At 40.1% G+C, this 17376-nt stretch overlaps 1 protein-coding gene and 1 long non-coding RNA gene across 2 annotated transcripts in view; one reads left to right on the forward strand and one right to left on the reverse strand.

Annotated features, from left to right (window-relative positions):
• Window positions 1-805: 805 nt before the first annotated feature.
• On the reverse strand, window positions 806-17084 carry LOC123997687. The gene is made up of 4 exons (XR_006832160.1): window positions 16801-17084; window positions 14185-14261; window positions 1951-2003; window positions 806-1689 (listed from the first exon to the last, which is right to left on the reverse strand). It is a non-coding gene; the product is annotated as an uncharacterized LOC123997687 (long non-coding RNA).
• Window positions 5338-17376, forward strand: part of LOC123997686 (DNA-binding protein SATB1-like) — a 55500-nt gene continuing 43461 nt past the window's right edge. Inside the window, exon 1 of the mRNA XM_046302159.1 lies at window positions 5338-5559. The gene's annotated coding sequence lies outside the window, so the exon portion shown is untranslated. The remainder of the gene's footprint in view (window positions 5560-17376) is intronic.

Below are 17376 nucleotides of genomic sequence, written 5' to 3' on the forward strand. Positions count from 1 at the left end.
TCAATGACTCACTCACACTCTCAATGACTCACTCACACTCAATGACTCACTCACACCTCAATGACTCACTTACACTCAATGACTCACTTACACTCAATGAGTCACTCACACTCAATGACTCACTCACACTCAATGACTCACTCACACCTCAATGACTCACTCACACTCAATGACTCACTCACACTCTCAATGACTCACTCACACTCAATGACTCACTCACACCTCAATGACTCACTTACACTCAATGACTCACTTACACTCAATGAGTCACTCACACTCAATGACTCACTCACACTCTCAATGACTCACTCACACTCAATGACTCACTCACACTCTCAATGACTCACTCACACTCAATGACTCACTCACACCTCAATGACTCACTTACACTCAATGACTCACTCACACCTCAATGACTCACTTACACTCAATGACTCACTTACACTCAATGAGTCACTCACACTCAATGAGTCACTCACACTCAATGAGTCACTCACACTCAATGGCTCCAACCAAATCAAAATAATGATATAGAGAGAAATGATCCTTTGGTGTTCATCAGTCATTGATTGTCAGCATCCTTTGGGCCCACCCAACATATGTTTGAAGCAATATATGTCATTTGCCAGTCACAAGCTTTCTAGTTTACAATACGAGCATTGCTTGCTCAATCAACCCATATTCATCGTTGGTTTTACAAAATCTGAAAAACTTCAGATACAGTAGGGTACATCCCAAGCATTTATTTCACAAGTAGACACATTATCCACGCACAAGCTCTCAAGCTCAGCGAAGAGCGTATTACTGTGTAATAGGTAGGCCTACCATTACTAATGTCTAGCCAGGGGATGTGGCAACACTACTCCTCTCATGGCCGCTTCCTTATCAACGATTCAGTCGTCTGAGTTTGGATATGTCTAATTACATTAGTTTAATTAAGCACAGCTAATAGACTCTCCTGGAAGATATGATGTCTTGCTGTGACTGGAGCGCCGTGCTGAGATGCATGTCAAACACACAGACATGGGCATTGTGGGGACTTCAAATGCTTTGTATTGGCAGGCATGTCAGACCAGGCAGCTCGGAGTGGAGGGCTGCGGATTAGATAAGGTTCAACTACTGGGAGAGTTAATCAACGGAACTTACTGTATTTGTCTATGGAATGTTTCAGAATACTGCAAACTCTGCTTGTAGCCTACCAATAACTGAGTTTTGACATGTAAATGTAATTTGCTTGTGTGATTGTAAAAATCGAAAGATCATTTCTATTCTCGTCCTTCACTTACAGGTAGCATAAAGGTGACAGGAAGTATGGATTTAGCCTCGGAAGCCCAGGCTTCAACTAGACGAGGATTGTAAGGATGGTCTCACAAGACTCATTTGGGTGACAAGGGTATGAAATGCACTGTTGAATGTTCTGTTACAGCGACACCTCACTGACTGAGTGTGTAGCCATACACTCGGGGCGGTAGTTAGCCCAAAGGCTACGGAGACGGACCTGTGGCCAAAAGGTGGCAGGTGTGAAACCCAGGCCAGGCGTAGGGAAAAACAGTCAGAATTGATCTGGAAACTGGAGGGCTGCTGGGTCCACATCCTCAAGACATTCCCCGACCATTGGTCCCATTACCCCACAACACGCTCTCCATCCAGGCGCGCTTGCACTGCAGCTTGACCCTCTGCTCATCTCACCTGTATGCGTGATGTCAGGGGGGTTTAGAACAGAGCGGAAGACACATTTATGTTGTTCACTGTGACAAATGGACAATAAATAAATACATTTGATACACTTTACTGACATTTAGCAGCCATTAACAACCAGTGGGCAAACAGACGTGATAAATACTTTTACTGAGAACCTAGAACTGCGAACCTGACTGACTGACACACCATTAGTGCAGTAGGCATATTAGGCATGTGCAGTTTGGATAGGGCCTCTGTGGGTCAGCTTACTGTTCTGCTTGGTTCTCCTCTTCAAAGTCCTCCCTGACGGAGCACAGCAGCATCTTGAGGGAGCAGATGAATGAGGATGAATAGCGTTTCATCTGGGCTGTGAGCATGTTTAGCACAGCAGAACACATCCAGTTAGATATGAAGGTCCCATCGCCACATACAGAATTGGGGAGAGGTAGGGGCTACAGTGGAGGGAGGGTAGGGAGGGATTGAGCTCAAATTCCCTATTTGATTTCTAACGGGTGAAAATAGAGACAATACGCCTTGTGAAATGGTGAAATGATCAGAAAACAACATGAAATGCTGGAAAACACAAGTAGATGACAAGTGCTAGTTTGGATTCCTCAGGAATTCTTGTTAAGCATAAAAGGTGATGAGAAGTTAATTATGAAAGAGAGTAACTCCAGCGAGCAGTGAACAGTAACCACAAAATCAAAACAATAAAACACATTCCAGATTTAGACGAGACGTCTGACTCGTGGCTCAAGGCATATTTTTTAGACAAATTACATTCAGTCGAAAATAGTCTGTAATTAAAATAGACCCACTTGGTGGAAATGCAATGATGTCTTGCCATTAAGTTGGTCGGAAACATGAATTCTGGAGTGTTGAACCCTTGTAATCTTCAAAGTACTCTTTACTGTCTTCAGAAAAACACAGACAATTAAAATGTTTTGTGGACCCAGCCCATGGTGTTGCTTGATCATGGTTTGTGTAAACTTCACTTCTCACATCTCAGTTCTTTTAACGATATTCCTAGCAAGAGAGGTCTCCATGTTACTACAGCTCAGTGTAGAATAGTTGATAATATGCCTTATCACTGCTATTTGGAATATCCATAATACTTCTCCAATACTCATAACTATCAAAGTGTAATGTCTCTGTAGAGATAGTTATTATACAGTTATTCCAGTTTTAAACAGATTACCATTAAATTGAGCAGTTTTGTAAAGTTTTTAATGTGTGGTTGTTGGTCAATGAGATGAAAAGCAAAACAATTTAATGAAATGTCCCCGAATTGACTGATGGGTAAGAAATCAGGATTATGGGAGAAAGGGTCATCACTTTTCTGTTTCTGTCCTCTGAGTTCTGCCATCTGTCTGATGCAAACGTCATAGTAGTCCCCCTTGTGGCCTAAGTGGGAAAAACATACCAGTGCTTGAGCAACTAATCAGGTGGAGGGTAAGTCCACATTTGAGTAAATACATAAATAGTTTGTTATCCATATCTTTGAAAACTATTTAGGCGAAATGCAAACTTAAACATAAAATAACAGTAAAAAACGTAATCTCCGAGTCCTTTTAACTGTAACTTTGGAAGCCACTTCATTCTCCCATGAGAGTGCAGTAAATGAATCATACAGAGAAACTGAGTTTTTTTACAATGTAGATTTCAGATATAACTCATTATGAAACCAAAAAGGCTTTTGTGGATTCCCAAACCCACAACAAATACACCTTTCTGAGAAGTTGTTATACCTGTGCCTTACAATAAACCTGCATCCATATAAAACCATTTTAAAATAGTTAACGTTACACTCATTCTTACTTGTTACAAAGTAGTAGGCCTACCGGTAATGTAATTTTTATGCTACAACTCCTGTGATTTTAGTTGAGTTCTTTATGGTTGTGCTGCAGCGCCTCATTGCAGCACAACTGCAACTACTGGTACCTCTGTGTGCACGTTAAAATAATCAATCAAAGATCAAATCGTCAATCACTTAGTCCAGACAACGTATTCTACACGCACGCACGCACGCACGCACACGCACACCTAAGAGAGAGAGAGATAAAATGATGTAACAACAAAAGCCCACTATCATATTATTAAAAAACAGAGTCCTCATTAGATCATACTTGACGTTCCTTCTGCCTTATTCCAAAAATGTAGTAGATAACACATTCTGAGGAAAAGTCAATTACACAATTAAATGACCTCTTGCCCATAGGCTACATAGTTTGGTCATGTAATACAACCACTCTTGTTCGTTTGAATGTTTACACATGCATTCCCTGTGCAGTGCATGGCCATCATTGACTAGTCTTTTGGTCACTCATTTTTAAGTCACATTATGAAACATATCAAAGCTACCTACATGTATTTACCTATACTTTACAAAGCATTACGCACGTTCTCACATTGGCAAAATGTTTTCAACCCACTGCATTTATATTTTCAACGCATCAAATTTATACAGGTGAACGTACAGGATTTAGCAAATACCTATTTAAATTGTTTTTGTAGAAATGTGAGAAAACCTCTCATATAAACTGCAATGAACTTTTAGCAAATTAAATACATGTAAATGTTCTCCTCTCCTTCCAACCGCGTTTTGTTAAATTGTTAACACATTTTCAAACAGGCATAATAACCAAATTGAGTAAAATTATATAGACAATCTAATTCAGTATTTTTTTAGCTTTGGACTAATAAAGCCTTATTGGTGGCACTCTTATCGACCACAAGACGATTTTCAATTCGATTGTGCCATACAGTAGCCATAAATACGCAAATGTCGGCTACTGTATTAACTATGGCTGAAGCAACAGCTTGCAGTCTGAAAAAACGTAATCTTTAAATGGTAGGTATGGAATGCCAAAGGCATTTTTCTTACGTAGAAAGTAGGCTATATTATTTATGTATTATTATTGTTATTTTTACAATTTATTCATTGTAAATGTAATTATTGTTATTTTTTTAAATATGCGTGTGTGTGTGTTATCTTTTCAATGCAAAAGCCTTTCAACAAGTTTGTCTCGTATAGCAGTTTTTATTATCTTTTCAACAGACATTGATGGAAATGAAACAATGAAGTGGTTATTTTTTATCGCTTGTTTGGTTAACCATGGATGAAATGTTAGGCTATAATAACCGGTGCTGTAATTGATATGATACTTAATGTTGTGCTCTGAGACCAGGTTGGATACCAACACTACAAACCACTGCCTAGGAAGCCTATATAGTTCTATATTATCCGGCAGGACCAATTTGAGAGTTTGGACAATATAATGATCTGTTTTGCCATGCACCATTGTTAAAAAGAGGCTATACGCACCCTCAAACAAATGTATCTTATGAACACGCAATGTTTTATATTATCGGTCGTTTTTCTTGACACCCAAACATGTGGCGTGTAGATATGAAAATGAATGAGTGTGAACGCTCTCCTGGCAGTCAGCTCCTATCTGCTATTCCCGAGTCGAGCTCCCTGGAGACCCTGGAGAGCGCGCCGGGAGAAGAGCGTTGTAAAAACTAAAGTGGGGCACGAGACAAGCTGCGCCACAGCTGGCAAATCATCGATTTGAGCATCAGAAACGGGGAGGGGCGGTTCGTTTACCTGCCACCCTTTCAAAGAAACCCTCCTCTCATGCCGCTACTCAAATCTAGCACACTCCCGCAGCACACGTTGCTTGCATTTGCGCTCAATTCTGGCTCTCCGAAGTTCAGCTTTGCGCAGTCTTCGCGAGTGCAGTTTTGACAGCTCGTGTGTCTTTCTCAACCGGAATTGTCCGAGCAGTTTTGGATCCGTCAAGGTGGAGCAGACTCTATTAGAATTCTGAACTTTTTGATGGAAAACAAGAGGCTTCACGGTAACTGCTAACTTTGAAGGTATTGTTACATTTTCTCCTGAATTCATTTTTTCTCTTTCAATTCAACAGAACCTGCTTATTTTTGCTATTTGCTATTTTGTAAGCTAGCGACAGACTGGAATGTCAAACTATTTAAAAAATGTAGGTGTGATCCTTGAATGAACGGAAGTAGTCTTTGACAGTAAGCATTTAGGTCAGTTGACCAACAGTTTTCAGACCCTTCTCGATAACCGACTGAAGGCCAAAATGCATCTAAATATTGGCCCATTTATGTCATCTATTTAGCGAAGACAATCTATACGTTCTGAGTGCATGATTTAATGATAGGCTATAGATGAAATACGACAATAGGCTATAATATGTAAATGTCTATACTTTTGTGTCGCGTTTAGTTCAGTTGTAAATAATAACTCGGCATATTCCAAGCTTAATAGGCACTCTTGAAGGAGGTTAAACCGATTCATGTTTATTGCGCATCTTGAGGGAACGCAACGACTCTGTGCTTCCTTATCTTTTCAGTTCCGTGACGTAGCCTAGGCAACCTGCAAACTTGGCTAGAAAAATGTATTACCTGATCAGTATTTGTTTTGAGTGATGTCTTGGAATAACCACAATAGACAAACATTAGCCACCTTTATTGTTATACAACTGTATATAGGCATCCATAACAGTGTCTTTGACAAAAGTTTTTTTGTTTGTTGTCACGGCAGTTGTTTTACATACTGTTAGATGAATGATATACTTTCAGAACGTGACAGTTTTTATCACGTGTCAATAACAAGTAGGCTAAGTAGTCTATTAGCCTATACCAACAGGCCATGATAGCCCCCCCCCCCATTTTTAATTTGCCAATGGGTGTTTTATGAAGTCAAGTGATAATCGTTCAAATGTATGCTTATGCTCTTATGCTTATTTTAAGACAGAACTCACACACTCCAATTAATTCATATAGTTTAAGATAGTTCTCCAGATAATTTTACATTTTCCAGGATTCAAACCATAGGTGATCTTTAATAGTCAGAGAACATAGTTATTATACCGTACTACTTATATATCTAACGCTGCACTTCATGAAGAATTGCTTTATAATAGCTTCATAATCAAATGCCTTGTAGCCTAATGGAACTCAAATAGTAAATGAAGAAATAAAGTGGATTGCGGACAAAATGAATATCCCCTTTTGCAGTGGTTGCGTTGACAACATGTATTGCAACTGATAGTGAGCATATTGGGTAAAAGTAGTAATGATGGCCTTGATTTTTTGTCTAATTGAGGTTTTTGTAATTGTGCTGATATGGTGTTTTTTAGAAAGATCCAGATGAGTGTGTGTGTACGGGCATGTTATGGGAAGTTGTAGTGTCCCATTGTGAGATTGTGTGGGCATAGGTGTGTTGTGGTTTTGTTCAGGTTCACGACAGACAGTCTCTTTCACATATCTCAGTACGGCTTGGATTCTTGACATGCCATAATCACTAGCATTGCTGCTGACTTAGATTAATCTGATCTGATTCACTGATCACTGATAGGTAAACAAGCTGTCTATTGTCTCAGCCCTGAAAAATGTCATGGTATCTTGATTTCAGCTAATATTAATAAATAATTCAATATGGAAAATATGCATTTATTAAAACAATTATTCCACAGGGACATTAGGTAAAAACAGCATGATATGGAGAATTCCATTTACCATAGTTACGTTTAAAGTCATCTTATAGTTAAGTTGTAAGTATTCTTTTACAGGAGGTAAAGTTTGTATGTCTAATATTTCTAACTAGCCTAATAAGCCTATGGAATATGTTATAGAATAAGTTGATTCGACAAATCTAGAGTGTAAACATTTTCCTTTCCAACTGCTGACTGTATGCTGAGAGTGTGATAGTCCTGTATGCTGAGAGTGTGATAGTTCTGTATGCTGGGAGTGTGATAGTCCTGTATGCTGAGAGTGTGATAGTCCTGTATGCTGAGAGTGTAATAGTCCTGTATGCTGAGAGTGTGATAGTCCTGTATGCTGAGAGTGTGATAGTCCTGTATGCTGAGAGTGTGATAGTCCTGTATGCTGAGAGTGTGATAGTCCTGTATGGTGAGAGTGTGATAGTCCTGTATGCTGAGAGTATGATATTCCTGTATGCTGAGAGTGTGATAGTCCTGTATGCTGAGAGTGTGATAGTCCTGTATGCTGAGAGTGTGATAGTCCTGTATGCTGAGAGTGTGATAGTCCTGTATGCTGAGAGTGTGATAGTCCTGTATGCTGAGAGTGTGATAGTCCTGTATGCTGAGAGTGTGATAGTCCTGTATGCTGAGAGTGTGATAGTCCTGTATGCTGAGAGTGTTATAGTCCTGTATGCTGAGAGTGTGATAGTCCTGTATGCTGAGAGTGTGATAGTCCTGTATGCTGAGAGTGTGATAGTCCTGTATGCTGAGAGTGTTATAGTCCTGTATGCTGAGAGTGTGATAGTCCTGTATGCTGAGAGTGTGATAGTCCTGTATGCTGAGTGTGATAGTCCTGTATGCTGAGAGTGTGATAGTCCTGTATGCTGAGAGTGTGATAGTCCTGTATGCTGAGAGTGTGATAGTCCTGTATGCTGAGAGTGTGATAGTCCTGTATGCTGAGAGTGTGATAGTCCTGTATGCTGAGAGTCTGATAGTCCTGTATGCTGAGAGTCTGATAGTCATGCCATTAGTAGTGCTCATACATTTTTTAAGAGGTCAAAGTGGCACAAGCTGGAGAAAACCAGGTTATGGTTTTAGTAGAGGTGATTGTATCTTCTCAAATCTCTCACAGTTTGAGGAGCTGTTGTAGTTAATCTGGTCACTATTTCACAGAACAATGTCACATCCCTTTTCCTGTTTTAGCGACCGTGTCACTTCTTGTAAGTCCTGCTTAAGATGAAAGACTGAACGTTGAACGTTGAGAGCTGCTGTTTGCCCTCTCAGTCTCACTTTCTGCTTACTAAAACCAGTCTTAACACTTAGCTAGCCGTTGTGAAAGTGGCACACACACACACACAAATCTGTTACTTAACCTTATTTGACAGGAACGACACAAGTCAGATGGCAAGGACAGTGCTAACAGTCCAGATACCTAACAGGACACAGATCCAATAGTGATGCTCTGAAGAAGCCTATCATTGTGCCATAATTTCATGTTCACATACCCTTTTGCAAATCCCTTTGACATGTAATAATGACCATAAGGCAGAAGAAATACAGAGACTTTTAACTGTCTGTCTTTGCCTATAGATGTTTTTGAGGTTATCAAAAGTCAGCTTATATTTGTCAAGGCACCAAAGTGAAAGTAGTGTCCGCCTTTGTTATTGACAGCTCTGTAATAGCAGGAAATCAACCGACTGTTTGAGACCTGTTAGAAACGCACCTAGGGGATATCTCCCTCTCCTCTCCACCCTTGTCATCCTTGTGGCACGTTTGCCTCACATCTCCAATAATTGCCACTTCATTTGTCAGGTCGCTCTAGCATACGGGAGCAGAAGATTCTGAGGAAGCGGAGGCATTGCAGGCTCAGCTGAACGTTGGCTGCTGCTCTTAACATACAGTACAGAAGACAGGAGTAGGGTGTGCAACTCATAGTGCTCTTTCAGATGAGGTCCCCACAGCCGTTGAACAGCAGTTGTGGTAAGGGATGTAGGGTTGGAAGTACATAGTAATAGATACTAACGTACATAATAGGTGGGCGAGAGACGAAACAACGTCTTCAGTTCATGTCCTGACCCTAAGAGACCAATTAGGCAGTACAGTACATCATAGAGGTTTCCTCTTTTCTACCTCTCCTCAAAAACACACAATGATGTCTCAATGACACTCAACAACACTGACGTTTGAAACTGAATTGTTCACTCAAGCTCCTTGCAGTGGTAGCTTGTTTTTGAAGAAGAAGAAACAATGATGTGGATGTTAAATGGTAGAACCTCCAGACATTTGCGACTAAACGATGGCTTCAGGTTAGGGTGTAGCTAAAAGAGTTTGGGGTTTGTTCAAAATACCTCCTACGAAGATCTCTACGCTATTAAAATTCATACAGCAAAGTACTTGGAGAGTCTAGTTGGGTTGTGTCTCGCTGGGCTGAGACTGATATCTAGGGTAAAACCATTAATCGTCTTTACCACCCTCGATAATTAGCAGTGTAGAAATAACAGCTCAGCAAACAGTGAAATTATACCTGTGGTAGGGAGCAGAGTAAATACCTGTTTAGCTGCCAGCAAATGCATTTATTAGACTGTCGCCAGTAAATAAGAGGCCTGTCTCGTTTTTTGATGTGTGGCTCTTTGGGGATTCCACCTCCTCTGAAATAGGTCTGTTATGATTGCTAATAGAGAACAAAGGTAACAATGAATCTGAGACTTTTTGATGACATGCTGCAACCAGTTTTGGTAAAAGGTCTGTGTCTTAATAGGGATTGTTTGCACATTCCAGGGCTCAGTGTCAAAAATGTAAAAAGGCCTGACAATTGCAGACATACCACCCTGGATGCGTGCTTGTATGCAACTGCAGAGTTCCAGCACATTTGGCCATGATCTGAGACTCCTTTAAAAGGGGGATATGTTGCCCCAGCATGTTGAAAACAATTTATTTTGGCATATGCTTTGCATACTGTTGATCCAGTTTCCTTGGCTTAACGATAAAAGCTTGCATTGTTTCTGGTCCTCACAATCAGCACTGTTTGGTTGAATGGGGAGCCTGTCTTTCCACAGAGATAAATAACCAAAGTCTGTCATGTCGATTCTGTCACGGTTTGGCAAAATGACAATTCTGTAAAAAATTGAATAGCAATTGTTTGCATGCTTCACTGCACAATAACAAACACAATTTGAAATACATGTTGACTGATACCTTGAACTTTTTATAATTCAAATCACCTTATTTCAGGCCCAATATGTGTTTTGATTTCTTGAAAAATGTGATTGTGTTTTATTTTTATGCTTGTCATTATCCGATCTGTGTAGGTTTTCCTGAATCCTTTGTTCAGATAATGCAACAAAAAAGGAACCGAGTGCTTTGGTGGAATTTGCATCCTGCTAAGATCAGGTTGTTAATACCCACCCACATACTCCGATGAAACAAATTCAACCGATACTGTATTCTCTTGTACACACAAACACAACCTCAACCATTCCCTTGTCAAATGTTTTGTACAGTGGTGGATGATGCATCCTTTGACTGCAGATTAAATGTGCAGAGGAAAATATGTAGATACAACTGCATTGACATGTTGGCAATCCTTATCCAATGCTCCCACCCAGGCCTATGGAATGGTTGGCTCAGTAGCCTTTCTGTGTACTGGGCGTAGTAAACATTTCTTTCACCTGCCCACATTCACTTAACACTCTTAAGAGTTCTCCTGCACCAACCGTAGTTTTGTCCTTTCAAGTATCCCCCACAGCAGAGTATATGGCATCCTTTGCACCATCTTTAGCCTCCCTCTTCACTGTGTAGCTTAACATCAAAGTGTGGACAAAGCCATCTTCAGTGTCGCTTCCCGAAACACACAACCCTGTCTCTCTAGCTATTAATTGTTGATATGTTGCAATCCACGAGGCAGAAATTAGAGTTCAAATTATTCAGTCATGTGATGAGCACTGGCCCTGCAACCAGTGACAGAAAAGTAATTTCCAAGGCCCTGAAACTGATGCTAGTTAATTGTTCTATGACTAATTTGTTTTATAATTCGATAAAAGCGAAGAGGGATAAACAAGCCGATACAGGGTCCTCTCACAAGCCTCGGGGAAACAATCATTTGTTTTGAATCATTAATAAAGATTCCTGTGGGCAGATTAAAATGAGGCCAGCTTTGGCCCTGTGTTAATCTTGGCCCGGTTGTCGTCGTGGCACCACTGTCGCTACGGCTGCTGCGGCTCGGGACAGCGATCTTGACCTTATGATGCATATTGGCCCAGACAGACACAGAGCTGAGACCAGCTCAATCTCGGATACCGAGAAACCTGTGTTTCCGTGTGTGGGGGGAGTTGTACAGTGCACACCACACATCGTACTAGTGGTGGGCGTCAGAGTTCCGTTCTGTGAGGCAAATAGTATATTTTGTAAGAGCATGCGGCTTCTCAAAATCGTCACCGTCTCATTTCTGTTACTCTTTGATGCTGGCGTCTACGACTTGACGCATACTGTGAGGCCTGTTCAGAGGAAAGTGAAAAGGTCTTCCAGTAAGTGGGCGGGGACGTCGTCCGGTTCTACTTTGGACATTCATGTGATTATAAAAGAATTAAGCACTTAGGAAACTTTAAGATGTTCATTTGAATCACACTCTCTTTCTCCGATGACGACACAACACTGCCAAATCAGAATTTTTTAAAAATTATTTACTTCCTTTCACTTTTAATTCAAAACCATACGGACTATGAGGGCCAAATAGAGAGCCTACAATTCGTTCAGTTTAAAGAACACTATCCATTGCTGATATGGGATATCTATCTCATATTCAGGTTCACTGCTTAACGACTGAGTACTAAAATGATATCTCAGTTTCTCACTGATGTCTTTTTAGTAATAGTTTATTTGTATATGTGGCACACCATGCAACACTGCTGGAAATGTCCCTTCAACTAAAACAATTTGCACCGGACACTATCCTCTTCAAGTTTTCATGTGACTTTGGTAATTGGTTTGCTGTCTACACACTCTCAATGCAAACACACTTGCAAATACCTACTACTGTATAAACAATATGTCATTAGTGGAGAGGGAATTTGTGCGTTTTGACATCAGCGCACCAATATTAATAATACACAGATTATTGAATACCTCATTGGCTTATTAGTGCCTTCTTATTTTGTGTGCTTTCATATATCCCAGATCCTACACAGCAAACTGAGGTCTGCACTGACAGCATTACCCCATGCTGTTAGTATTCACACACGGCTAAGACGCAGACAGACTCATTTGTATTAGATAATCCAAATAATCGTATTAATGCCCATTAAAGTAGTGAGCATGACGATATCACAACACCTACATACTGTGTGTGATGACGCGTTCGGCGTCTGGGACAACAAGGAAGCCGCGTCGTCCGAGACGCCAAGCCAACATTGCTGCGTTCGCACATGCCACTTTCTTTCGCATGATCTTAACATGTTAAAGAGTCGATTATAAACTGGTTGTTAAAACTGATCTCATACTTATTTTCTCTCCATTATTTAACAAGGGGCTTCATGATCGTTCTATGTGATGGTATAGTGAGGGTCAAAGAAGGGGCTACAATATGGCAATAATATTTGTAAGGTTATATATTATGGTGGTGCAAAAGATGGCAAAGGGGACAGCGCAATAGAAGGGATCATGAGTAGGTGTTGTAAAATGATAGTGAAATCGATTTATGATTGCCATTTTCGACTTCTTATCTTACTTATAAAGGCCACGTGCATGTGATTTGCCTACTGTTTATGTCTATGAATCTTGATACAAGCTTTGTATTGTAACTAAATCATATGGCTCAAGTATTACACTATTTAACAGAGATACATCTTTAAAGACATCCATTATGTTTACATCGTTTATTTTATTGAAGATGTGCATGCCAAACCTCTGCTTCATACTAAGGAGCTCAGCTATAACATCACCCATCTCTTACAATCATGTAATAACACATATGCCTTGGCCCTGGTAAATCTATCACAATAGTGTGTTTGTACTCAGCTGGTATTGATAGAGGCCTTTTCAGTGTGAAAACTTTTTTTTTCTCTCTCTGATACAAAAACCTATATGTTAATTGATAATCAGTACTGTTGATTCAGTGGTGCAGTCAGTGCAAATCTGTGCCCTTCTGGATGTCAGAGGGTTTTCACAGCCATGTTTGTGCCAACGTCGCTGGCAGTGGCAGCACCTGTTGGCAGTGCCAGAACCTGGCTGGCAGGGTTATCAATGCTCTCTGATGGTCTCCCACAATCACAGTGGAAATGACAGCGGCTGCTTGCGTCACGGCAGATAACAATTTGCCCGACTATAGCTCGCATTCGCTGTTATTTCTATGTCCATGCCCATTCTGACAGATATGAAAATGTACACCCAACCAAATGTACAGAAAGTGTCACGTGTAGTCTCTCAAAAACCATTTTGATAAAAAAATGTATGTATTTGGCTTTGAATATTCCCAATGTGTTAAATAAAACCTTGACCCTGCTATTACAGGTGATATCATGTAAAATGAGCAATGGATTTGACCCAAAAACATTGATAGTTGTTTTTATACATTTTACTACATCACCAGCAGTAACACTGTAATAACATAGTAATAGCCCCAGAATATTGTGTTGTCCATTTCATCTGTATTATCATGCACCTTACTTGATTAAAACAAAGTAATACTGCAGTACTCTGTTGATGAATGCAGTATGAATTTGTCAGTTTAGACCATTTTTACATCTCTGTACAACCCAACATTTTATAGATAGGCTACTAAGTTTGTTGAATTGTGACATACACCTGACTAGTTTGAACCTCAGTAAGGTTTTAACATTGGAGCATACAGTATGGGTTTCCGGTAACAGGCCACAGACATAGGACAGCATCACTTACCGGCAGCACAGACTTACTGCTTTGAAGGTGACTGACATTGAGCTAGGTGTTGTTGTTTAGTCAAGACAGTGTTCCACCTCAACTTGATACCACTGAATCTTACCTTGCTCTGTTTACTTCTGGCTCAAACGTTTTTTCAGCAATACAATCATTGGGAATACAGTGACTCAGGTGCTCTTTCTGTCAAAAAACATAAAACACTTACATTTTTATATGATAAAGAGGTCATCTGCCAGGTGAATCCTTATAAAGCTTGAACACCATAAAGTATTACCCTCTTGGCTTAAAACTCCTTAAACATGTATGAACTAAGAGTTTCCCTGAGCTCAATATGTCTCATCTCTAGGAACCATCTCTCAGGAATTTAAGAGAAACCCTCTTTTGAAGAGTTGGACTTTTTATCACAAATCTTTTCCCCTCACATATTTCCTTCTGCTCGCCTCTATGCGTTATTGACAAAACAACCGTTTTTTTGTTGTTGTGTGGGAAGAGATTTATGATTTGGTTTAACATTTCTGGGAGCTATAGGCCTTACCATGGTTTATGATTAAATACTACAATATATGCAACATTTTGTTTCTATATGCAGCATTTCCTCTGTGTTTGACCAAAGAGGTAGGCAATCACTGCACATATAGAGCTTGTGTTTATGGTTTGCCAGGTATTAATGCGTCCTGTTTTGGTTGGTTTCCTTTTTAGCTTTTTTTATGAATTTGGACTGCCTTGTTTTCATGTTGTGTTGACAACATGCCTGATATACTGTACCTAATATCTTGGTCTGTCTCTGTAAGTATTTACACCCGCATATGTTTTTGTTTATAGTCCCCTGCTGACAATATTTTCGTGTAGAATAGTGTTTTATCTCAGGGTATGCAGGATAACTTTAATGATTTGCATTCTTTGATTCTGTGTGACAATTGATGTTCTCTCTACGTTGTTTGTGCAAACATATGTTTTATAGCATCGCTGTGCTGTGCACATTCCCATTTGAGAATAATTGTATTGTGATGTATATAGTAATAGACAGCAACATTGCTTTCAGTTATAGACAATACTTTGTCTATAACAGAGGTTGTAAGGCACTTGCCTTGACAGTGATGTCCTTGAGGTGCGCCTCTAGGGTCTTGGGAAGGTCACACTCACTCTCTCCCAGTCCCCCCTCTCTCTCTGTACGAGGTTCGGACAGTGCCATATTTGTGGTCAGGGAAAGTCAGTACCGTAATCCAATCTTTTTAGTAGTAGAGGTTTGGCTATGCTCTCTATTGCGCTGTCACCCGTGTGTAGGGCTGCTCGTAGCATGTGTGCAATGAATGCACTGTGTACATAACCTATTTTAGAAAGGCACCAGAACAGCTTTTGCTCACCACTCTCTACTTCTATGATGTGTGCTGTAGCAATAAGACATATTCAGCCAGTGAGGCACCTCTAAGTGATATGCAAACACAGTCATCAGGCTTTTGTTCACACCTAACAGATTTGATCTGTCTTCAATAATCATAATTTTGGAGCCCGGCATTATTATTGTAGACTATTATTCATCTTATTATGGGAAAAGTTTAGGAAAATAATAGTAACCATGTAATAAACAAACATCCTATTATAATTCGGGATAACAGTTTTGTTGGTTTGTTTCTGTATTTGTTTGTTAAGAATAGCTTACGGGTCGAGTAGGCTACTCAGGACTGACGTAGATCAATAGCCAAAATGGCATGGGAGTTAAGCTATTGTGCTCTCTCAGATAGCATTTCAGTGATGCGCGGTTTATATCGGCCTATTTTAACAATTTCACACATGTTCCTCCTGTAGCCTATATAATGTCCATTCGCATAGCATCTCGAATATGTATAGCCTATGCGCGCCTCTGTGTATGTGCATGTGTGTTATTCAGTAATAAATGCAGAACCGCCTCACTCTAATCAAGCTGATTAAAAATTCCTGCGCGCACAGCCGGAAATCGCACCATCCTCTGTTTTCTTTCCACTTTTTACTTTATTTTAGGTTCTCCACTCCGCCAGGACATCGGCTGTCGCGGGTGGCTGCCTTCAACACTCGACATGCGGGTTAAATCGTCTTGTTTTGGGGGTATTTTCTTTTGAAATGAGGAGGAGAAAGGGAAAGCACAGGCAGCACCAGCAAGGGGAGTGATGAGTCAATACAACTCATAATTTAATGGGGACACAGAGGGGGAAAGCGAGAAAGAAAGAAGAGCTCCCGTCCGGACGTTAATCAAACCAGCAGAAAGAACACATATCGCAAGCAGCTGTTATGCATCCATAGCAAGCCTTAACTCGATATTGGAAAGTAAATCGCACTTTTTAACATGGGTGTGCATATCGTTGCGCCATCGTCTCTACATGAGATAGCAGATCATTGTCGAATTTTTTTTCTTCTAGAGAAGCCGAATTGATTTAATACACGTTATTTTTGTATGCGTTTATACATCAGGATTGTTCGCGACTGGTAGAAATAACAGATTTCAGCACCGCTTACCACTATACGATGTTCTATTCACGAACGACTGACTGATAATCGTGGTGAATACGTTGTGTTAACTCGTTGCACTTGTAACCGATGGACTATGCCCGAGACAGTTAGCCAGTTTATTGTATCAGGTGTTATTTTCCTCCGCTACTTCTAATAAAACGTAAGAATGACTATTTTTCCAGTGAGCAAATAATTCGATTTATTTAGGCTATACTGTACATACTTAATTCCTTACCAATGTTATCGTATCCCAGTCTGTCTCGACGTCTTCTTTTATATAGATTTGGGTTGCTCTTTTGTATATCAACCTTTCATCACTCAAAAGAAGAACACATTTCTGTAGAGGACCTATCATTTAAAACTAGAAAGCATCAGACATTGAAGTTCTTTCCCTTGACAAAACTTGAAGAAGGCATCGTTCACCAAGACTGCATTATATGCTTTCGAGTTTTGACGTGCTGAGTTTCAGGTTGGTTTGTCCTAAATGTAACTTAACTTGTGTTTTGCACTCTTGCTTGTCTTTTTTAAAGGTCATTCAGAAATCCTGCCCTGGACTACCACCATATCCGGGGCTGGATTCTGTTGCCCCCCCCCCCCTATTTAAATAATTAGTTGCTTCATTGCATATCATGAATGAGATAGTTCATGATCATTTGTGTGCTGGTGGGAAGGTGGGGATACATTATTTTGACCTGTTCAGTTTTTGTTTAAATATTTTTTTTAAAACATTTCTATTGCACAATGTAAACACTGTATAATAACCCATCTGAATTTAGCCTTGTTTTTTTACCAAAAAGAATGAAACACCATT

This window comes from Oncorhynchus gorbuscha, linkage group LG15, assembly GCF_021184085.1.
Source record: "Oncorhynchus gorbuscha isolate QuinsamMale2020 ecotype Even-year linkage group LG15, OgorEven_v1.0, whole genome shotgun sequence".
Classification (NCBI taxonomy): Eukaryota; Metazoa; Chordata; class Actinopteri; order Salmoniformes; family Salmonidae; genus Oncorhynchus; species Oncorhynchus gorbuscha.